This window comes from Molossus molossus, unplaced genomic scaffold, assembly GCF_014108415.1.
Source record: "Molossus molossus isolate mMolMol1 unplaced genomic scaffold, mMolMol1.p scaffold_m16_p_9, whole genome shotgun sequence".
Classification (NCBI taxonomy): Eukaryota; Metazoa; Chordata; class Mammalia; order Chiroptera; family Molossidae; genus Molossus; species Molossus molossus.
The window spans coordinates 62,478,097-62,499,034 of NW_023425403.1; the positions used below are offsets into that span (position 1 = coordinate 62,478,097).

At 43.1% G+C, this 20,938-nt stretch overlaps 1 protein-coding gene and 1 long non-coding RNA gene across 2 annotated transcripts in view; one reads left to right on the forward strand and one right to left on the reverse strand.

Annotated features, from left to right (window-relative positions):
- PSD3 (pleckstrin and Sec7 domain containing 3) overlaps positions 1 to 20,938 on the reverse strand; it is a 344,873-nt gene that overhangs the window by 282,480 nt on the left and 41,455 nt on the right. The window contains exons 2-3 of the transcript XR_004958019.1: positions 15,303 to 16,407; positions 11,869 to 12,264 (exon numbers count right to left, since the gene is read on the reverse strand). The gene's annotated coding sequence lies outside the window, so the exon portion shown is untranslated. The remainder of the gene's footprint in view (positions 1 to 11,868; positions 12,265 to 15,302; positions 16,408 to 20,938) is intronic.
- Positions 598 to 11,878, forward strand: LOC118622273. The gene is made up of 5 exons (XR_004958027.1): positions 598 to 853; positions 7,197 to 7,494; positions 7,667 to 7,762; positions 9,079 to 9,172; positions 11,270 to 11,878. It is a non-coding gene; the product is annotated as an uncharacterized LOC118622273 (long non-coding RNA).

The window sequence follows — 20,938 nt, forward strand, 5'->3', positions numbered from 1 at the left end:
GCAAGGGCCCTTCTCGTGGGCTTGCACAGCTGCTTCGGCTCTGCGTGCACACTGCTGCACATGGGCTCTGCAGTGACAAGCTCCCAGAATGCCACTATCTCCCTCGGGGCCGAGGAGTAAGGACTGAGAAAAGTTGAAGTGCTTTCCCCTCTGCCCAGCCTCGCCTCGCCTCGCCTCTCAATAGGCAGCTTCCCTCCAAGAGATCTGCTTCAAAAGTCCAGATCCAGTGAGGTCACACATGACCTCACAAACCTCCAGCTTAACTCTTTGGAAGCCGGGCAGCAAGCTGACAACAGGGAGAAAGGACAACCGTCTTAGTTTATTTAGAGCCTTGCTGCTTATGGGAGAAACAGACGTTTAGCCAACGCCGTTAAAAAAAGAGTCAATTCAGCATTTTCTTTTATAGCTCTAAGGTTTTTGAAGTACTATTTTTAAAGACCATAATTTCCTATAGTACACACATTCCTGGCCCTAAAAGAATGACTAAAATAGGCAACAAAATTTATCTAATTCATTTAAATTATAGAAAATTCAACTGTGTTAAATTCACACTTAATCTTTTGTGATTTGTTTTTCAACTTCCATTTCCAGTTTTGTGCCTGTTTTCTGCTATTGTTGATGTGAAATATTCAAGTGTCCTGCTGTTCAGTCCTGTTTCAGACAAGCAGAAGTGGACAGGCAACAGACACAGCTGTCAGACAGGCAGCAACTGCCACAGCCCGGCTGAGGGTCTGGAACTAGGAGCTGAGGGATCTGATGGACAGGACAGCCGCCAGACCCAACCAATGGATACCAGAGACCGCAGCAGTGCCCCACAGGGAAAGGAGCCCTCTCATTTCCTTTTCCTTCCCAGGTTTTTCTTTGGGCTCCTGCTATTTTTGTTGGGATAGGGGAATCATAAGATCAGGAGGTAAAATAACTAAAAATTACTTTATAGACAGAGTAGATAAAATTACATACTCTCAAAGAAAATGTAATATGCCCTTTCAACAATGCCTTGGTTCACCGAGAAAATGATTATAACTTACAGTCCAGCAATTTTATTCCTAAATATATACCTAGCCTAGAGAAACTCTCCCACATGTGCAAAGGAGCCATGAATTAGAATATTTACTGCCATGCCGTTTGAGATAACAAAAACACAAGACAGTCGAACTAGTCACAAATAGGTAAGTTATAGCATATATTCATTGAATGAATTCTGTACAGCAAAGAAATTAATAAATAGGGCCTTTATGAATCAATGAGTTTGAAATGTCGAGCAAAAACAAGCAAGTTACAAAAGGAAACAAGATAGCACTTACATGTAGTTAAAAATGTGTGAAGGAGCCCTGTATATTGTTTGTGGATGCCACAGGAATAATAAACCCCCACAGGCAATGGTTACCTTTGGGGAAAGAAAGAGGAATGGGACCAGGGAGCCATCCACGGGAGTTTGCAATTCACCCATGTTTTATTTCTGAACCTGGCTGGTGAGGTCACAGGTCACAGGTTTTGGTATGCCCAGAATGTTTCAGGAGTTGTCAAACGGCAACTGCATCAGGCTACCTTTTTGAGAATAGCTGCATATGTTCGGTCCAGCAGGTCAACAGAACAGGCGGCAAGAGGTTAACAATCCCCTCAACTCCCAACTCTCAAGTTGCCAAATCCAAGCAGCTGTTAATATTTCTGCCTCAGTTTGGTTCCCTCTGGAAAGTCACCCTGCCCCACCTACCTACCCCACAGCCATTTACACGTGTCCACCTCATCCTTCCAAGCCCACTGCCTCTCTGCAAAAAGCATCACTCCCAAGAGGGCCTCCATGGCCCCCGTGCTAACCAGCCCCAGCCTGGGAGCCTCGCTGGCTGGCTCTCGAGGCCCTGAACCAGAGTTATTTCTGAAGTTATCTTATCTGCCTCCTCTCTGGGAGACACCCTGTACCTTGTATAATGCAGCTGCTAATTAAGTTCTTCACTCAACTAAAACTGAGTGTCCAGTATGTGCTGGACCGTGAAATAGGCTCTCTAAGTCTCCAGACTAAAGACTTGAGTAGTTCACTGCCTAACAGGGGGACAGGCCCATACCTGACCAAGTATAATATTATATGCTGTATCCTAAAGAGGTTGTTAAATGAATGCTGGGTGTGAATAATGAACTTTTATGATTTTGTTTCACAATAATAATTATTCAATACCTCTTATTTTCTCTATACTAAAGACCTTATATTGCCACTCTGAACTAGAAAATGTCAGCTTCCTTGTGTTGAGGAGCTGCTAAATAGAGTAATTATAAACACAATAAAACAAACTATCATTAAATCGCCTCACCTTCAAGTAACCTAAGGCTCTTAGAATTATTATTGCAGATATACAATATCCTAAGTCAATGTGACCACAGCTTTCATACCAGGTGACTTTAAAAAAGTTTTTATTTTATTTTATTTTTTCTTTATTGGTTTTAGAGAGAGAGGAAGGGAGAAGGAGAGAGAGAGATAGAAACATCGATGAGAGAGAACACTGATTGGCCACCTCCTGCATGCCCCCACTGGGGATTTGGCCCACAACCTGGGCATGTGCCCTGACTGAGAATCAAACTGACGACCTCTTGGTGCATGGGTTGATGCTCAACGGCTGAGCCACACCAGCTAGGCTGAAAAAATTTTGAAGACAATAGTTCAAGCAATGCTTTACTAATAATAACAGCCAACTTTTTTTGAGTAACCATCAAGTGGCAGTAAATTACTATCCTTCTTCCCAGATAAGGATGTTGAGGTTTAGAAAGATAATTCTCCAAAAGTTGAACCAAAGCAGTCTGACTTCCTCACTAGGAAATGATGTTTCCTAGCAGGGATGGGCACCCTGTGATCACCACACCAGACATGACACAGAAACCATGCTGAAGCTCACATCCAGGGCTACTCACTTTTATAAACCTTTAGGAGATTTCTCCCTTACACTAGCACAGAGACCTGTAACAGGCCTGCTCCCTGAAAGTAGACCTGCCTTACTCAGCTTTGAATTCTGCATCTAATCAGTTTCCAGTGCTTCTCAAACTTTACAGTGATGAGTCACCTGGGATTTTGTTGAAATATACATATTTTTTAAAAATCCGCCCTGGCCGGTTTGGCTCAGCGGTTAGAGCGTCGGCCTGCAGTCCAGAGAGACCCGGGTTCGGTTCTCGCTAAGGGCACGTACCTTGGTTGCAGTTTGTCTCCAGCCCTGGTTGGGTCGTGTGGGTGGCAACCACTCGGTGTGTCGCTTTCACGTCGATGTTTCTCTCTCTCTCTCTCTCTCTCTCTCTCTCTCTCTCTCTCCCTCCCTCCCACTCTTTCTGAACAAAATATCGAAAAATGTCCTCGGGTGAGGATAAAACAAACAAAAACAAAAAAACAAAAATAAATAAATAAAAATAAAATCCTCATCTGAGGACATGTTTCTATTTATTTTCAGATAGAGTGGGAGGGAGGAGTATATATATATATATATATATATAGAGAGAGAGAGAGAGAGAGAGAGAGAGAGAGAGAGAGAGAGAGAGAAACACCGATGCGAGAGACACACCGATTGGTTGCCTCCTGCATGACCCCAACCAGAGCCAGGGACAAACTGCAACTGAGGCACATGCCCTTGACCAGAATCAAACCTGAGACTCTCTGGTACATGGGCTGATACTCCAACCTATGAGCCAAACCAGCCAGGGAAAAATACACATTTTGAGAAAGTAGGTCAGCGGTGAGTCTGTTATACATTTCTAACAAGCTCCAGGATGAGAGGTTGACAACCTGGGCTGAACATAAGAATCACCTGGGAAGCTTTAAAGCTATCACTACATGGGTGCCACCACAGACCAATAAATTAGACTCTCCGGGGGGTGGGGGGGAGTCCAGGGAGTCAGAATTTCAGAAAGCTCCCCACATACCTCTAACGTGCAGTCAAGTCAGAGAACCCTGTTCTAGGCTTGTGTACTTTGGATCTGGTCTGTGGACCTCTGTTCTTCTAGACCAGTGCTTCTCAAATTCGCTGTATGTAAACTGTCTGGATATATTCTTAAAATGCTGATTCTAATTTAGTTGGTTGGGTGGGGTCTGAGATTCTGCCCTTCTAATAAGCTCCCGAGTTAAGGCTGCTGGGTAGCAAGACGGTGAGTGGAAAGATTAAAAATCTCAGAAGTGCCCTGGCCAGTGTTGTTCAGTGGTTAGAGCATCAGCCCACAAACTGAAGGGTCGTGGGTTCAATTCCCCGTCAAGGGCACATAGCTGGGTTGCAGATTCCATCCCTGGCCCCAGGCGGGGTGTGTGCAGGAGGCAACCACGCAATGTGTCTCTCTCACATCGTTTTTTCCCTCTCTCCCCCCTTCTCTCCCTTCCACTCTCTAAAAATCAATGGGGGGAAAAATCTCAGAAGATCAATATGTGTGATTTATATGGCTTTCCTTAAGTAATTCCAGATTCAGAGACTAGTAGATACCTGGGAATTAAGATTCAGGCACAAGCGTATAAAATAGTGTATGAGGTGTGGAGATTATGAAGTCAAAGTACTTACCTAACATTGGTTTAGATGGAGTTTAATATTAATCCTCATTAGCATTCATGAGAAAGATTATATTCAACTTACCTTGCACCATGGTCACTCAGGTACTGAATATTAAGGCTCTCTTAGGAGCTTGAGCCAATTTAATATAGACTATTTATTTCAGTGAATAGAAAGCTTATAAGATCCATAGGAGGGAAAAAAAAAAAAAGGAAGATTAAAACACCAGAAATGGCCCTGGCCAGTTTGGCTCAGCGATTAGAGCATCGGCCTGTGGTCCAGAGAGACCTGGGTTTGGTTCCCGCTAAGGGCACATACCTCAGTTGTGGTTTGTCCCTGGCCCTGGTTGGGTCGTGCGGGAGGCAGCCACTCAATGTGTCCCTTTCACCTCTTTCTCTCTCTCTCTCTCTTTCTCTCTCTCTCTCTCTTCCTCTCTCCCTCCCTCTCTATCTGAGCAAAAAAACGGAAAAATGTCCTCGGATGAGGATAAAAAACAAAACAAAACACACCGGAAATGTATCCACTTTGGGTTCTGACAAACTGTTATTTCTCTGTAAAACACCTTCAAAGAACTATTTATTTGGAGAAGGTCTCCTTTTTCCTGCCCCAAACCATGGGTCAATGGATAACCTGCTCATCCAGCGTTGTAAATCCTATGTTAAATGACCTTTGCTGAGAGGAAATGTGATTGCTTTCTTCACAAGGTAAATATTGTCCTGATATATGAAAAAAAAAAGATTGCTGTATCACCCTGGCCAGTTCAAATATTTACTGCCAATCCAGTTTTTATTTAGAGCTATGATTCACCTTATAATACCAATGTCCTTAATCATTTGAGGCCTTTTAATACGTGCTTTGCTAAAAGATCGTCCACTTAACCAGCACCCACAGCACTCTCCACACCAATAACCACCAATATGAAGGGCATCACTATGTTTGTTTTAAAGTTTGAACTACAGAATCAGATTGTTTCTGGAAAACCTAGTTCCAATCCAGGACCATTTCCTGACATCATCCCCAATTTAAAGGAGAGGCATCCAATAAACAGGGAGAGCCCCAAACCACCAGAGCCAGGGCCAGGCCCGCCTGAGAGGAAGCCAGGGAACAGCAATGATCAGAGCACTTACTTCCACGCTGTGCTCCATGACAACCAAGCTTGTGCCAGCGAAGGGAGGCTAGCACAGCAGAGCTGCCAGGAAACTCACCTTGCAGAGCACATTTTCTACGAAGACAGAAATGGAAACAGGCAAGCAGCACCCAAGCGCTCCTGCATGTGCACCCCTGCAGCCTGGCCTCGGGCCTCAGCGCGCTCCTAACCCTCCAAGCTCACTGCTAGCCACAGCTGAAGCCTCACCTCTACCTGGGGCCTCCCAAGTCTCTCCAGCTGCTGAACTCCAATCCCACACTCTCACTAGCATTTGCACAAGAAGGACCCTTGCTCTCCTCAGATTTCACTGTTCCAACTGCCCTCACTAGTAGGCGCTGTCCTGCAAACCCTCTGCTCTCCCCAACTTCTGCTGATCCTTGCTTGATTTCATGTCACCCAGGCTTGAAATCTCACCGTCATTTGACTCAGCCCGCATGTCCTGCATTTCAAACATCTACCAAATCCTTCTGGTTCTTCATCTTTGCCAGGCTTTTTTAAAATCTGTTTTCTTATATGCCTGCTATTCAGACTACTGTGAAACTCATGATAGGTCTAAAATGAATATCCACAAACTTAGCAAATTCTTATAAACCTTCAATTGGGTGGTAGGTTATCTCCACCTTACCAGTAAGGAATCAGAGGCTCCCTGAAGTGAAGCAGCCTATTCCAAATCAGGCAGCCAAAAGGGTGACTTGACTTCCTGTTGTCTGATGCCAAGCCCCGCACTCCTGCCACCCCACCAGTGCACTGCACTCACTCAAAGTGCTAGCTCAGAAAGCCCAGCAGTAGGTGTTTCCGAGGAGCTTAGAGCCTGCAGACCGGTGCTGGCAGCGCAGAGGCTGCTACGGGCCTTGAATACAAGGCACTGGGACTGCTCTCAGGCGCTGCTGTTGTTGGGACTATGATTAATTTCATTTATTTCTCTCCTACTATGTACCAGGCCTTGTTAAGCCACTTGATCTTCTTTTCTTGATTTTTTTCACTTAATTATAATCCCATCTGCGTCTCCCTCCTATACCACATAGGTTACACTGGGAAAGGTTCCACACCCAGTAAGTAATGGAGGCAGGATTCTAACGCAGATATGACTGGCTCTTAAACCTAGGGGAGCCCCTACCCCTCACCCCTGAGCAAAAACAAACATCCATTATGGCAAAAACAAACAAACAAACAAACAAAAACCCCACCATTGCAACTGCTTCAAGAAGCTAGAAAGAGAAGATTGAGAACCTATTTTCTACAGGACACGTTTCACGATGTAAAAGAAAAAGACTAAAGAGGAGGACAGCGGCAGCAACGCAGCAGTGAACCTGAGTGCGAGGACCCGGGAGCTCCGGGGTCTGCCAGGTCTCTAAAGACAGTTTCACAAGATCAAGATCAGTTCCTCTGTCACCAGCTTAACTCACATCACATTATTTTAGTATTGTCACATTCTGGTAAAATGCCTGCAGATTTTAACTTGAGATGTCAAAAAATTTTTTTTGAAATTCCATGTCAACAGATTTCTGTATTAATTTTGTTTCATGTGACTTTTTTCCTAGATAGAAAGATACTAAAGAGAGACTAGCTGAGAAAGAAAGAGGATACTTCTAAATACCAGTATTCCATCTAAGAAAAGGGAAAAAAAAAACAAGAGGAAGGCACCAAACCACAACTATCAAGTTCAGAGCGGACTGGAGCCCGTCCTGCTGGAGCAGGCTCCTCAGGCATGTCGGTGGCACACAGATGCAATTCACCTGCTCTGCTCTACTCCTTACCCTGAGTACTCGGTATCCTGACCCACATCTGAAAGAAAAGCTCGGAAGCTGAGACAGAAAATCTATCTATTCCACTAAAAAGGTAATTTTAAAAAGGAGTTTTATATATTTCAGAGAATCAAAACAGAAGCTCCTGCCACAGTACTGTATTTGCTCTCTTTTTCTGTCTGTCCAAACCTAAGCTCAACAGAAATGGACAATACTCAGCTGTGCTAATGGTCACAATGACAACATTTGTGCCTTATCGTCTCCAGGTCAGAACTTACTGATTGGAGTTGCAGTCATCAGCTGATGGGCCGGAGAGGGAGAAGCACCCAGACACAAAGGAGCCCATTGGGTCATGTATTACTGTAAGTCTCTAATTATCCTTTCTAATTTTGGAGCCATGTGACTGGACTTCACACAGCACCGCTGACCCACCAGCCTGCGTTGCTCTGTGGCTGGACCACAAAGGGAGGGAATGCTACTCTGCTCCTTGGTTAAAATATTGGGTTACATTCGCAGGGCGAGCTATTTCCTGACTGACATGCGGCTCCCTGGTTAATGCTCAGCATGCAGAGCACTCAGAGCACCTGAGAATTTAACTCCTAGATTTACTCCAGGACCTTAAAAGACTTTTCACCTTATAAAGAGTGATCTATTTGGTACCACAAAGATATATAACCATTTAAACAACAAACAGTAAGCACACATACTCTTTTAAAATGTCCTTTCTAACCTAATACAAGAATACACAGATTTGAATTATTTCTTTCTTTAAGTCAACGGTTCTCAACCTGTGGGTCGCAATCCCTTTGGGGTCGAACAACCCTTTCACAGGGGTCGCCTAAGACCATCAGAAAACACATATTTCTGATGGAGATTCATAACAGTAGCTAAATTACAGTTATGAAGTAGCAACAAAAATAATTTTATGGTTGGGGGTCACCACAACATGAGGAACTGTATTAAAGGGTCGTGGAATTAGGAAGGTTGAGAACCACTGATTTAAGGGGACAAAAAAACAGGGAAGAACAATCCCCCTCTAGCAGGCAAAGCATGGCTCACTCCCAGATGGGAAGGTGTTCCTGAGGGCGGAGCTGGATTTGCTCAGGTACCACAACATCCCCATCACCTTTCCCAACCACTCGACCTTTCTGTAAAGAAGAGCAATGGAGAAGCATCATCCTGAGTTCAAAAGAAATCAGTCACATACTGCCACTGAAATAATCTACAACGACTAACCAAAGGCACACATCGAAACAAAGAAGGGTTAAAAAATATACACAGGCAATAACAAACAAATATATTTTTGTTTTGAAACCAAAAATGTATTGGGAGCCTGACTGGGTTCAAATCCTGGGTATATCACTTAGTCACTTACTATCTGTGTGACTCTGAGCAAGTTAGTCGACTGCTCTGTGCCTCAGCTTCCTTATCTGGAAAATGAGGACATTAATAGTTCCTTTCTCCCAGTTTATTATGAGAATTAAGCACCATGTATTTACTACATAATAAAACCTATGGGATGCATATGATGTAAAACTGTTTAGAGACTACCTAAAGTAATCTTTTAACTTTTTCTACTGGCTGTCAACGAGCATTAATTTTCTTGGATGTCTAGCTAGAATCACAGAAGCATTATCAGGGAAACAGTTTTCATCCCCTTCCTTTTGGCCTTCCTCAGAGTCCACTTTACCCAGTACAGTCAGGACCCCCTCCCCCAGCCCGTCCACTGTCAAGAAAACAGGAAGCACTGGTGAACAGATATGGAACGCTCGGTATGTGTGCTCGTTTTATTTATCATTTTTCTTGTGTAAATGTCACATTTATTAATACATTTGAAAAATCTCTGTTTTCCTGGACTCCCACCACTTTAGCGCTGAGTCTCGGCTGAGGGAAGTCGGTCGTGTTGACCGCTGTGCAGTCAGCGTTCCAGTCTGGATTCCCTTAATAGGCTCGATACCTCTGTGTCTACTTCCTTACCTCTGCGGAAGAATTTTAAAAGCCTGCTCATTGATTACTTTAAAATTTATAGAGGCATGTTTATTAGCCATTTGGTAAATTTTTTCTCCAACTGAAAACATACCACCACCACCAAGCAGCTCTACAATCACCAACTCAGACTTCTGGCTCAGACACACAGCACTGAGAGAGATTAGATCAAAAGAAAGAACACAGATGAGACCAGGCAGCCTGGAATAGTGAGTGTACCTGGTCTAGGAGTCAGGCCATTTGAACTCTGTACAGGCTCTGTCACCAGGTAAATCCACCCCTCCAAATGGACTCAGATTCCTGACTGTACAGTAAGGCTACCTAAGGCCCCACTTCAAGCTGAAAATGTCATGATTCTTCAACCTGCAATTTCTCAGGTGCTGCAACTTCTCCAGGGCACCAAGAGGAGGGGAGAGGGGGTAAAAAATATGCAAGTTACACCAGTTTCTTTCAGAGTTCTTAGGATCACTGAGACTGCCCTATCTGTTTTTAACTCTAAACAGAGACATGACACATACACGTGGAAAAGTGCCCAGAGCCGGGTGAGAAGTTCGGCTGGCTCGTTTCTAACGTGCTTCTCGCTCAGTATTAGAGTTCAGTCTTATCGTTGTGTAAGATCTCATGGCTCGACAATGCGGGTGACGCAGCTGAAACCTTATCTCAAGAAGGCTGAAGCACACCACTGTCCAATCTGAGGTGCCAACACACTCTAACGCACCCCAATACTCCCTCTTCACTCTAGCTCTGCCGTACTAGTGATGGGCGCTAAAGCCCCGCCCCAGGGATGACGACTTCCTATTCTATGGGAGCAGACCACACCTTAGATACATCTTTCACCCAAGTCCTTCCTGGTCTGACTCAGTGATGTTCATCTGGTCTTTATTTACTTATCCTCCCTGTGGCTTCTGCAGTAAGCCTGTCAGCCCCAAATGCTCAGCTCTCCAACTTATTTTGGGTCTGTAACAGAAACAATTGCACTCACCCCAGAAAGTTAGATTGGAATTTCAATGAAAATGTCTGCATTAGCTGTGCTATCACATTTTATCACAATTTACAGTTACCAGAGATGACGGTAGAGGACTAAAGCGGCACCCTCCACTCAGGGATGCCCCCTCTCGGGGACCTGCCTCAGAGACACCCTCCCTCTCAGAGATACGGGGAGCCATCCAATGCCGGTCACACATTTACTCGAGCTCTTACTGTGTACCAGGCACTCTGCTGGGTACTTTAATCTAGATTAGCTCTTTAAATCTCACAGTCACACAGCGCAGTGGGGATCACTAACCCTATTTTGCAAATACATAAAGCAGGTTTCAGAGAGAAGAAATGGCTTGCTCGAGGAATTCAAACTAAGCTCTTCTGACTTTGAAACCTGTGCTCTTTTCATTATGTCTGTGACCCAAGAAGACAACCAACATCCACGATCCATTTCCCATGGAAATGCACATCTACAAAGTTATAATGTCCCAATCCTGAACATGCTCCTCCAACAAACTATGACCCTATCAAAAAACTGGTTATAGAAAACGCTTAATATAGGATGAACTTCTCATAAAAAGAGGTTCCTTGGAAAACTGCACTATAAATACTGTCTTTAAAAAAAAGCACTGACATTTTTGTCATACAGCTTTAAAACAGTTTATCCCCATTTAACCTCCCTGCCTGCCACCTCCACCAACACACTTTAAGGAAAAGTGTATCAAAACTAAATTCATAAAATCTTTAAGAAGTTTAGCACGCGCTGCCCACTAATGGGGATGTTAGAGGACAGGTAAATGACCGAGGATGATGAGCAAGGGCAAATGAAATGCTCAACAGTCCATAAATAGGGGTCACTAAATGACAGGTAAGGCACATCTAACCTATACACTTTGTTATTTTAGGGCCCAGGTAGACAGATCCTAATACAGAGAGAGAATAAACCTGCATAGGTTTACTTTGACCAAGGCACCAGCTCTATCGAGCACCCACGTAATCAGACGCTTCTGCAGCCACTCCAGGAATGAAGACTGCCTGAACAGACCTTAGAGAGCAAAGGGCCACAAGAAACTCTGTAACCTCTAATCCGCACCCTCAGTTTACAACGAAGGCATTTCTGGTCTAATCAAACAACCTGCTTCAAGTCATCAACAACTGTGAGCGTCGGAACGAAAGCGGAGGCCACTCAGTGTCCCTCCACAGCACCATGCCACTGCCACCAAAGCTGCATCGTTGCTCACAGATGTGTGCAGATGTGTAACCAGTTTATACACGGTCATGCAAGAAACACCACCAAACAGAGTGATCACAGCTTGCCAATTTGGCAAACCATGAAAGGGTACTTTACCTGCCCCTAAAACCCAAATTACATTTTACTCACATCATTCACTTATATCCATAGAAACTGGCCAAATGCTTTTCAGATATATTCCACACTCACATTTCCCAAAGAGAAAATGCAGTGAAACCACCAGCATGAAATTAATGAGAAGGGGACTAGTACCTTCCCCAGAAGGCAATCTCCGGGGTGCCTTTTGCGTAGACGGAGTCCCCAGCACCATTGAGCCCATTGGTGATCCCGCTAGAACGGCCCATCACTATTCCGCCATCTGCTGAGACGCTCAGGATGTCTTGCTGTCCCCCTACTGATGTCCTCTCCAGGAACTGATTGCCTTCTTTAATGCGCTGCTGTATCATGGGAGTGAGGGGCATTTCAAAGCTAAAATAGCTATCGGGTTCTGAGTATAATGTCTCCAAGGACTCAGCACTGTAGTATAAAGAAGTATTGTCCAAAATGGTTTCAAACTGGGAGCTATACACATCAGTGGAGTCCTCTGTATACCCAGGCCCAAGGAGATCATCCTCTCCTCCCGTAAAGTGCTCCTCTTGTTCAAGAATCCTGGAAAGGAAACAAGAGCAAAGAATTTCAATATGAGGTTAACTTGTTCTTTGATTTCCCCCCCTCCAACCATATTAAAAAGATAACATTCTGTAGAGCTAACACTTGTATTCACTGGGTTTATTTCTCAATATATTTGGGAAGAAAGATATCATAGAAACATATTCAGGCTGAAAAACTCTTAGCATACATGTGTTATGCTACCCTAAAAACAACTTAACATAGTTTGCACTGCCGGTGTGGCTCAGTGGTTGAGCATCAACCCATGTACCAAGAGGTTGCCGGTTCAGTTCCTGGTCAGGGCACGTGCCCAGGTTGTGGGCCAAATCCCCAGTGGGGACCATGCAGGAGGTGGCCAATTGATGTTCTCTCTCATCGATGTTTCTATCTCTCTTTCCCTCTTCCTTCCTCTCTAAAATCTATAAGGAAATAAAAATGTTCTAAATAATTTGACATAGTTTCAAACTAGTTTTATAGTATGTTAGTATGTGAACATATCTAGTCCAATGAATATATGAATAAAATAGTCTCATTTCAGCCAACAAAACTCCACAAATTCACATTATTAACAGCTACCATCATGTTTACTTTTAACAGAAGCAGATAAATATATTGTGTAAACTTAAGAGAGTAAAAATACACTAAGCTTTCATCAGTCTATTAATACTTTCTGATTTAAGTAAGACCAAGTGCCCTCAAGCCGGTGACTACATTAGAATCCAAGGGCCGCCCCCTGCTGACAATAAGGCAGCACTGCAGAGAGATTTTATGTCTAAAATTAGACAGTTAAATGACCTTAAAACACACACACACACACACACACACACACAAACAAGCCAACAGACATGTTTATTGCAAGGCTAACCAAAACAGTGAAAACCTAGAAACACTTTACATGGGTGGGGCATTAATTAATTTGTAGCATGTCCTTCAAATATTAAAAATGAACATTAGGACAATCCTGTCGGTGTGGCTCAGGGGTTGAGCGTCCAACCCATGCATCAAGAGGTCGCCGGTTCAATTCCCGGTCAGGGCACATGCCCAGGTTGTGGGCCAGATCCCCAGTGGAGGGCATGCAGGAGGTGGCCAGTCGATGTTCTCACCCATCAATGTTTCTGGCTCTCTCTCCCTTTCCCTTCCTCTCTATAAAATCAATAAAGAAAAAAAAAATTTTAAATAAATAAAAATAAAAATGAACATTAGGATAACTAGTAAAATTTTTAAAACTCAGCTAAGTGCAAAAGGTCAAGAGTTAGAAAAACTTGGAGCTGAATTCCGGATGTGCTGAGCACTAGCTATGTCCCTTAGGCAACTTTACTTAACCTCTCTGAGCCTCAGATTCCTAGAAATAGAAATAGGAATAAAAATACCTCATAAGTAATCTACATTCCTCCTAGGTATTGCCAGGATTCACCTTCAATTATACAGTCGTCTTGGTTGTTTTTAAATGACTGAAGGCCTACCATGTACCAAATATGACTCTGGGTTTCTGCCTCTTAATGGCTCCTCACTGGACTTGGGATAAAATGAAAAGTTCCTATGATAAAGCTCCTCCCCACATACTGATGCCCACCACTCTCCCCAGATCCTTACGCTCCAGCCCCACTGATGGAGGGTTAAATCTTCAAACTGGTCCTAAGGCCTTTGCTTCGCACACTCAGGGCAATCCAGCAGGGCTCCTCTGCGTGTGCTCCCTCTACCTGGAATATTCTTCCTCCCTGTTCTCTGCCTGCAACAGGGTCATTCCTCAAGTCTCAGCCTAATTATCATTTCCAAAGAAGGGCCTTCCCCAAGTCATCAAATGAATTAGCCTCTGTTGCATTCAAATGATTCTTTCTAGTGTGTCTCTCCCTTTTCCTTCACAGAACCTAGCCCAACTGGTCCTATAGTTATTAACATGTTTCTCTGGTCACTGTTTATCTTCAGCAGTAAACCACAAAGAGGGCAGTGACCAGGGACCATGTCTATTTTAAACATCCTTAATGTCCAGCATCTAGCAGTGTTAAGGACATAGAGGACAATCAATGGGTGTGGAAGGAAAGGAAGAGAATGAGGAAAGGACAAATGAATGAATAATCTACACATGGAGGAGCCCTGACAGCCATCCAAAGGAGCCTTACTCTCCATGGACTTGTTCATTAACTACGGAGGAAAAGGCATTCCCTCATACCAGCCGCACAAACTAACAAACAGACAAAAGCCCTGCAGCCTTGGCACCGAGGTTCTCCTGTAAAAGCAATGAAATGTAGCGTCATGAAGAGCGAGGGCAGAAAAGATGGTACGAATCTGAAATGATGCTTCAGATGGCTTCGGAAAGGAGCACTGCATGGCGAGAGTAGGAAGGGAAGCTGGGCCACGTCTCCCATTAATCCAGGCTCTAAGCTGGTGTGGATGTGACGTCAGAAATGAATGGAAAGGCCAGGAAACAGCACATGATGCCGAGTTCACTTATCAGGGAAATAATCAAAACACACTCTTCCTGTGAGAAAGGATTCTCATGTGAATGCCAAGGAACAACTGAATTACACAGTCTGTTTCTGACCTGATCTTGCAACACTGAAAAGATTGAGTCAGACCCTACTCAGAACCTCTGTGTTCATACATGTATGTAGGCACTGGTGTTGCACCTAGAACATAAGCCTAAGTTAGGATGTAATGACTATAGCATATGTCAAAACAGTCCACATTTTTTTATGTTATTAAAGATAATTGTGGGATGTTGTAGTTACTCTGATGTTAGAAAATTTGAAACCTGTCAGATACAACAAAATGTCAGAAATGGATTCACACAGTTAGTGCTCACAGTCTCTCCATCAGTCTGCTTTTTTGGTCTATGCCTAATGGACAAGTTCATAACAAGATCACCAGAATAGCTTCAGGACCTAGGAGGAATCTAGCTTACAGTAACTTCTCTTCTGTTGTTTGATAAAAAAAAAGGACCCAGGATATTGTGAGTTGAGTTCTCATAGCTAAGCAAGGATGATGGTTTCTTACTCTATATACCAGGCCTCACAGACAGCAGGACTGTGGGAGCTCACCTCTCCTTGTTTCTCTCCAGTTCAGGTTTATTCTCAAGATGTTCTTTGTTTTCCTTTAGGAAGACTTCATCCTCTCCACTCTCAACGAGAGGCATAGGGGAAAATGTCCCCGAGCTAGTGGCAGGCCTCTCTGAAAGACCTCTCCAGGTTTCACCCCCAACACTCTGAGTGAAACCAACTGAATTACACAAACCAACAGATGAGATAAGACGGCTTGGCACTTGGGAAAACCGTTTGCTCTCGGGTGACGTAGTCCTTTCCGAGGATGGCTCCAAATCCACAGGTTGCTGTGTCTCTATTTTCTCCCCTCCTGTCCACAGTATTTCCACCCCTTCAAACTCCACATGTTTGACCCGGCCAGACCGTCCTGTGGAGCTGCTTCGCTCACATGCCCCTGGGTGCTGTCTCCCCAGGTCAGACCTCCACTCTCTGAGAAAACCATCACTGCCCGCAGAGCTGTGGGCCGCTGCTGGGCTCCCCGCGGAGGACGCCGGGCAAGCTGGCCCCTGCGCACGGACAGCCCCTTTCCTCCCATCAGCAGGTATCTGGGGAAGCTCTGCCTGGGCTTCTCCACGGAACAGCACAGTCAGATGCTGCTGGGCGCTCACATGAAGATTCTCCTCCGTCGTCACTTCAGCTGAAAGAGGTATATCTGGTGGTTTTCCTTGGCCCGCAGGGAACAGTTTGCTGGCTGGCTGTGTCTGATGACTGGCAGTGTCCAGCTGTCTTTCCACCTGCTGAACCGAGAAACTGGAAACAGCATCCTTGTCCGGTACCTTTGTAGCCTGTAATGTTCCTGAAGCTATTCTGGCTTCTGTAGCTTTCAGAGCTGAAATCAAAGAGTCTATGGGTTGTAAACTTTGTTCCTTGAGGTGACTTTGAGAGGAGGCCCCTCCATCTTTTGGTCCTTCTATAACATTGTCAAGCCCAGAGTGGTGGCCAACAAGAAGCTGGACCCCCTGCTGCCCATGTGGGCAGCAAGGCAGAGACTCTGCATCAAACTCGAGAGAAGTTCTTAGGCCTTCTCCACTTTCCTCCATGGTCCCATACTCTGGAAATTCATTTGTGACATTCGGTGGGAGTAAAGTGCTTCCTCCATGATCACCTATGAACAGAACAGAGTGGATACGTGACTTGTTTTGAACAACAGGTTCCGATGTGTGTTAGTAAATATCCATACATATCAGGCACTCAATAATCTATTTGATTCTTGCACCGTCTCCTTCCTCTCACCGCCTCTCATAACCTCGCCAGTGGTCACTTCCACTTACCTTACAAGGGTGCAACCACACAGGTTTCGGCAGAGAAGGAGACAATCTAATGACACAGGCCGTATTTAACCCTGCTTCTGACAAAGTCCCACACATGCAACTCAGTTGCTGCATATGCAAAAAGAGATTAAAATAAGGATATGTAGCACTTTCCAAATACCACTCATGAGGCAGCAACTAAAATATTTATATTGGGCATAACAATAGCCTTATGATCCAGCCAACAATATCTGTGCCGCACAGTCTCTGAGCTGGAGCCTCAGAAAAAAGATGTGAGCTATTTAAAGTCAGTAAACATTTTTTCAGCAGGAAGCCTCCCTGCTGCACTGTTTGGTTTGGGGGGGTGAGGGTGGGAGAGAAACGCTTTCAGAACATCCCTTAAAAATAAGAGTGAAGTCAAAATGGAAAAGGAAACTTAATATGTTGGGAAAAATTTCCAGGATCCCAAATGCATAAAATTTAAATGATATCTTATGTAGAATCCTTATATATGAAGCAGTGAAAAAAATAATTAGTAGCTCTGGCCAGTTTGGCTCAGCGGTTGGAGCGTTGGCCTGCGGTCCAGAGAGACCCGGGTTTGGTTCCCGCTAAGGGCATGTACCTCGGTTGCAGTTTGTCCCCGGCCCTGGTTGGTTGTGCGGGTGGCAGCCACTCGATGTGTCCCTTTCACGTCGATGTTTCTCTCTCTCTCTCTTCCTCTCTCTCCCTCCCACTCTGTCTGAACAAAAAAAAATGGAAAAATGTCCTCAGGTGAGGATAAATAAAAAATAATAATATTTAATATATTGAATCAAATTTACATTTTCTTATTCAAATGGCAGTCAGTGGGAACAAGGAAGACATTCTCATGAATAAAAAATTTAATTGGGGGCTTATGAATAACAGTTATAGTCATATCAGCCCCAGTATCCAATTTCCTTCAGAACTTGGTTTTGGTTGGTTTGTATCAAGAAAATGCTCGTCCACACTCGACATGCAGCGTATTTACTCTGACAACTGTATGAAAGAGGACAGCTATTGTTTTTAAAGCACTGTGAAAGATGCCCTTCCTGTTGAGTGAAGTACTTGATGAATGTCTGATAATACACTTTGGAACAACATGAAAGACCTGATTCCAAGGCCTGCAGAAAATGAGGTAACTTGGAAACATGAACTAACATGTTACTCAGCAGCTGTTTAAATTATGCAAAATTTGATGAATAGTAATACAACTGAGAGTGCATACTGTTGCATATTCCATTTTTAAATAATTTGAAATATATTTTTAAAATTAAATTTGAATCCAGTGTTATGGGATCCAAGAAACACTTCTCTGAGATGACAAGATTTAAAATACTTTCATGAGACAGAACTAAGAAGACATGGATGGCTGAAATCTGAAGAGGAAGCAACTTCTCAAACCCTGATTTTGAAAAGGAAAACAGTAAAAAACAATAAAGGCCCCTCTTTTTAGGATGGTATATTGACATACTTAGTTTTTCAGTAAAGAATGCCACAGGACCTTCAATTTGTTCCCCTTTTCAGATGCAGTGGTTTTTGATATGCTCACAAAATTGTGCGGCCATCATCACTACCCGATTCCAGAATGTTTCCATCACCCACCCCCTCAGAAAAAGAACACGCATCCATTAGCGCCACTCCCATCGCTGTCTTCTCAGTCGCTGGTAACGACCCACCTACTTTCTGTCTCTATGGATTTGCGTATTCAGAGCATTTCATGTGAATGGAATCATAAAATGTGGTATTTTGTGTCTGTCTTTTTTCACTAACACAGTGTTTTCAAGATTTATTCACAACGTAGCATGTATCAGAACTGTACTCCTTTTTATTGCCAAATATTTCATCATATGGATATGCCAGTTTCTTTAGCCATTCATCAGCTGATGAATATTGACGTTGTTCTCACTTTTTGGCTGTTATGAATAATGAACATTTGTATACAAGTTTTTATGTCTACATTTATTTTCAATACTCTTGGGTATACAGCTATGAGTGAATTTTCTGGGTTATGTCTAATGTTTTGAGATACAACCAGTTTTCCAAAGCAATTACACCATTTTACATTTCTACCAGCAACATCTGAGGGGTCCATTATTGTCCACCTTTTTTTTTTTTTTAATCCTCCCAAAGGATATGTTTTTATTTTTTAGAAAGAGAGAGAGAGAGAGAGAGAGAGAGAGAGAGAGAGAGAGAGAGAAAACATCCATCCAGTACGTGCCCCAACCAGGGATCTAACTCACAACCCAGGTAAGTGCCCTGACTGGGAATTGAACCCGCAACCAACTAACTGAACCACCCAGTCAGGGCTTGTCCATCTTTTTTTTTATCCTCACCCGAGGACACTTTTGCATTTATCTTCAGATAGAACAGGAAGGAGAAAGGGAGGAAGAGAGAGAGAGAAACATCAATGTGAGAGAGACACATTGAGCAGGTGCCACCCACATGACCTCAACCAGGGCCAGGGACAAACTGCAACTGAGGTACGTGCCCTTAGGGGGAACCGAACCTGGGACTCTCTGGTCCACAGGCCGACACCCTAACTGCTGAGCCAAACTGGTCAGGGCTTGTCCATTTTTTTATTATACCATCCTAGTGGGTGTGAAAAGGTATGTCACTGAGGTTTTGATTTGCATTTATTTCCCTAGTGACCAAATTTATTCTCCCAAATGTTTTATTCTTTTTGATACTATGACATGTAGAATTATTTTTTAATTTAATTTTCAGATTATTTATTGCTAGCATACAGAAATACAACTGGTTACTGTATATAAAACTTATATCCTGCAATCTTGCTGAATATATTAGTTCTCATAACTTGTTTGTAGATTCCTTAAGATTTCCGCCTATATATATATATCATCTGTGAATAGAAATAGTTATACTTTTTTCTTTCTTATCTGGATACTTTTTATATCCTTTTCTTGCCTAACTTCCCTGGCTAGACCCTCCAGCAGGACATTAAATAGAAGTGGTAGGAACAGAAATCCTTGTCTTTTCCTGATCTTAGGAGAAAGCTTTTTGTCTTTCAGCACTAGGTGTGATGTTAGCTGTGGGTTTTTCACAAACATCTGGTATCAGGATAAGAAAGATCCCTTCCACTACTTCTAATTTTTCAAGTGTTTTTGTCATGAAAGTGTATTGAATTTTATCAAATTACTTTTCTCTGTCAAGTGAGAAGCTCATGTGGGTTTTGTCTTTTATTCTGGTAACATGCTATACTCCACTAATGGATTTTCATATACTGAACCAGCCTTGCATTCCTGGAATACAACCCAGTCAGTCATGATGTATAATCTTTTTACTATGTTGCTAGACTCAGCTTTCTAGTATTTATTTATTTTTTTTGCATCTGTATTCATAAGCAATATTTCTCTGTAGTTGTATTATCTTTTTCTGGTTTTGGTATTAGGGTAATGATGACTTCACAAAATGAATTGGGAAGTATTCTCTATGGCATTTGTTTACTCCTTTTTATACTTTTTAGGTTTTTAACAGCTTTTTCTTCCTTAATCACTCAAGGAAACTTAGTTTCTTCAGCACTTTAAAGATATAAATTTATTGTTAATATGCAATGAAGGAAAAAAGGGGAATAATCAAAAACATGTTTTTCTTTTTTTAACTCAAATAGTTTAAAGTGATTAGAGAAGTACTTAGTTTACAGTGGCAAGTATTTCCTTTAGATTCTATGATGCTTTTCATTATTTCACTAAGCTAGAGTATACTTTTACAAAAAGTGGAGGATTACAGAATATAAAATTCCAAAGGCGGAAAGCATCGAAGAATTCATAGACCTAATGTAATCAAGTGGGAAAACAGGTTCAAAGGAATGCTGAACTTACCAACATGACACAAGGAATCAAGGTCTCCCCCACCTCTGCTATGTTACAGCCTCCCTCCCCTCCATCTCTGTTGGTAGTGAGCTACTCTAGGATGTCTCTTCAATCTTTTCCCTGAAATTTAAAAATATCTTCTAAAATGGTTATCCAGTGCCCAGCCTCATTTTCCCACTTCATTTTATGTACCATCATCTTCCTAAAACAAACATTTGGGCTGCTCTCGGTAGTTCCCCATGGTCTAAAGTCTCAAGCCCAGACTCCTTGATCCAGAAGTTAGGATCCATAATCCAGTCCCAACCTATGTTTCTCAATCTACTCTCCCTTTCTCTCCTTGACTCCCTTTCCAAATGTTACACCACTGCTTCTATAACTGACGGAGGGGCAGCACATGGACACCTTGAAAAGGCTGTCTCCAACACATACTGAAAATAAAGTTAACTATATGTACACGCTGCACTTTATACTCCTTTGCCTTGGCTCAGCCTCTCTTCTCCACACGGCATACTATTTCTTCCTGTCTCTACATGAT